The sequence below is a fragment of the Gymnoscopelus braueri genome (assembly GCF_963280865.1).
Source record: "Gymnoscopelus braueri genome assembly, chromosome: 2".
NCBI lineage: Eukaryota > Metazoa > Chordata > Actinopteri > Myctophiformes > Myctophidae > Gymnoscopelus > Gymnoscopelus braueri.
In genome coordinates this window covers 3,776,665-3,780,243 of record NC_137604.1, presented here as the reverse complement: position 1 = coordinate 3,780,243, position 3,579 = coordinate 3,776,665, and the positions used below count along the sequence as shown (strand labels likewise).

General features: G+C 37.9%; 1 long non-coding RNA gene across 1 annotated transcript; it reads left to right on the top strand.

Moving 5' to 3' along the window:
* The first annotated feature begins 841 nt into the window (after positions 1-841).
* LOC308100290 lies at positions 842-3,301 on the top strand. Its single transcript, XR_013934428.1, has 5 exons — positions 842-979; positions 1,667-1,726; positions 2,439-2,516; positions 2,721-2,787; positions 3,206-3,301. It is a non-coding gene; the product is annotated as an uncharacterized lncRNA (long non-coding RNA).
* The last annotated feature ends 278 nt before the right edge of the window (positions 3,302-3,579 follow it).

Genomic DNA, 3,579 nt, shown 5'->3' with positions numbered 1-3,579 from the left:
TAATTATACAAGAGGCCTACTCAGATTATCAACACAAATATCTGAACACCCCTTCCAAAGATAACATTTGCTGAGGTGTTGAACTTTGGACACTCCCAGGAACATGTCTTTGCAACCATTGTTAACCTTCTCTACTTGTCCCACAGCCTCAGTCTCAACAGGCGGTTGTTTTGTTATTATATGTGTGCACCGTCCGTGCATCACAGAGCAGAATGACACCGCTCTCTTCTCTCCAACCGTGCCCTCATGTCCTCTCATTTAGATTACAACAATGCTTTTGCTCCAGTCTCAGCCAAAGCTCACTACATCGCCTGCAGTTGGTGCATACATAGACACCTAAATGGAACATAAACAATAAACTTAACTGAAAAGGGTCTTCTATATCAGTGGTTCTCAAACATTTTCATGTCAAGGACCCCCAAATTGACACTTATTAGCCCGCGGACCCCCATTTGAAAAGATATGCCAAGGAGGGACCCCCATAAGAGAAGATTTTTTACAGCTCTACCAGTGATTCTCAACCATTTTAATTTCAAGGACCCCCAGTTTGACGTGCATTAGGCTACGGACCCCCATTTAAAGGCATTTCGATCTCTGGGACCCCAATTTATATTGTAAAATCAAGGTTAATTTAACTCAGAGAGTGTACAAATGGAACCAAATGGACCCGTTACACTCTCAAAATTACAGATCCATAAGGGTCCATTTGGTTCCTAACTATCCATCATTTAGCTGGGGACCCCCTGGAACTCCCTCAAGGACCCCTGGGGGTCCAAGGACCGCACTTTGAGAACCAATGTTCTATATGCCTCTCATATTGCATTTCAGATCACCAACTCCATCAGACTCCGCCTACTTAGTTGATAAAGCGACACAAGAACGTTGGTCAGTAGAGGCAGGAGCATTTCTGTTGAAGATGAGAGCGATAATAATACTTTGCTTGGTGGGGCTTATGCTGGCTGCGCCATCAAAAACCTTGGTAAGATGAAAATATGTATACATATATATATATATATATATATTTATTATTATATATAATATATATCTTTACTTTGAAGTCCATCTCAGATTATTTGGTAAATATTTCAGGTTATGGTTACATCATGATGTTTATAATATTTAGCGTATTTGCTACACTATTATCCAGCTTACAGAAACTGAACTTTGTGTAAAGATGTGTATGTGTGCATGTGTATGTAGGCTACTGTACATACCCTGTATAAGAGAGTAGAGTAGCCTATAACATCCATTTTCATCTTGGATGAATAAGTCAAGATGACCATGATTACTTTTATTTCACCATGGTTAACTGTGACTCCTGTTAAGGATATAATCGTCTGGTTCAAACTATTATGGACAACATTATACAGACATCTAAGAATGGACTATCAGGTTAGACTGGTCTACAGTACGTAGTATTTAGAATAGTGATATCATTTAATTAATCATTTACTGCTTTGTTTTAACCAGCATCAAAGTCCTGTCAGGACAGGGTAAACATACTGTATTTACATTAGAGATTTTAAAGGGGAACAGGGGAGAGACACTTTCTTCTGGCCATTGCCCTACATAACTGTTGGTTTTATAACTTACATAATTATATACATAATACTGTTGCCAATATTATGTACTTACACAATCACAATTATTTGCTATACATTTTCAGTTGCCAAAAGGAAGCACAAGGTCCTTAGAAAATGACAATGGCTTTGGGGCTCTAGTCATGGTAAGATGCCTTTCTTCTTCCATATTACACATGACTATGATCTTATTAAAAGTGAAAGTGGGTACACCATGCATTATATATATATATATATATATATATATATATATATATATATATATATATATATATATATATATATTGACACAGAGGGGCCTATTGTCCGCGAGAGACGCGTTACCCTCTATTTGTGGGTATTTTGTTTTTACATGGAGGCCTAACCAGAGAAATTTCACTATCGACCGCCATGCTGCCCGTTAACACCTGCTAGATTATTCATAGGCGTGGTTTGGGCGTTGCATTAATCAAGCGAACACACCACAGCACAAATCACTGGGCCTCATGCAGCAATACGTTCCTAATGTTTCCTCTTACATTTCTTCCTAAGTGAAGTCGAGTCAGATTCATGGAACGTTCTTAGAAGGCAGAATTGTTCGTAACTATGTTCTTATTATGATGAATCCCAATCCTCGTAACTTGAAGGGGTGTGCCAGTTAATCCCAATTACCATAGGGAGCCGCCCCACCAATCCCCATATAAGGCATGACTGCATGGCCCTGCCTGCAGTCATAGCCAACTAAATCTAAAGTGACACAGATGCGTTACAGGTCTTAATAGGATTTTGCAATTCAAACACTTTGAATTTCCTGAATGTCTAACATTCAGGAAATTCAATTCCTTTCACTTGAAAGTAATATTTTTTATTTTCTTTCAGATACCAATCAACATGAACCTACCTGGAAATGATGAGGGTTTTGGCAGACCAGTAGGCGATGAAGGGGAAACCCCGGGGGTGAGAAATACTCGACATACACACTGTGAAATCCTTAGTGTTCATTTTAACTCTGTGAGTAGAAAAGAAAAGACCCAAATGGACCCTGGGTAGTTTTTGTAGGATTTTACTCTGCACAGTTAATGCATGTACAATAGTTCCTTCTTTTTTCAATGCAGTGCAATGTAATGAATATCTTCCTCTCCCTATGGCATACTGAAAAAGGCTCAAAGTAAGGATTTCCCTATCAGATTCTGAAGGCCCAAGCCAACTGTACAGGGGCAGACATCAGGTAAGATCACATGGAGGTGAAATAAAACAGCCCAATAGAGAAGAGTGAGCTATTCTGTGGAACACCTCGCTCACTAATGCTCATCATAGGATGGCACTGTTTCTGTCTACTTATACTCTGTTTCAGACGTAGACTATAGATAGTTTGAAATATTTCTTGCCAATTACATCATCAGGGGGTATTTAAAACTGTATTTAAAGCTTGTTTTAATTGATGCAACAACTGTGGCTACTAGTAATAGCCATTAGAGATACTGAGTATACAGAAATGATACCATAGTGAGAAGTTAGGACTGGATATGGAGATAACATTGACCATGGCACACCATGTTAATGTATGAGAGACATAATATGATGTGAATACTAAATATATATTTACATTCTGTAAAATACATGTCTTTCTTTTTTCAATGAAGCAGAATCTTCCAGAGAAGTAAACCTGGATAACTGGACCCACTGGATACATCAACAGCAATCAAATAAAGCAAAGGATTAAATCCAGCAAAATATGAGAAATAAAACAACATTTCTGTGTCCTTCAAATATGCCTTTATTACTTCAAGTGTTGAAATTGAAAATGACTTCATTGTACATTCATTATAGCATATGTTGAAATCAATTCAAATTCCTTGTGGAGATTAATCCCTCAACTTTCTCTGAAATAACATTTTATATAACGGATTTCACTTTGGATGTCCCAACCATGTCAGCTATAAGGATACACAGTGCATATAAAGACCATGTCAGCTATAAGGATACCCAGTGCATATAAAGACCATGACATTACACATCA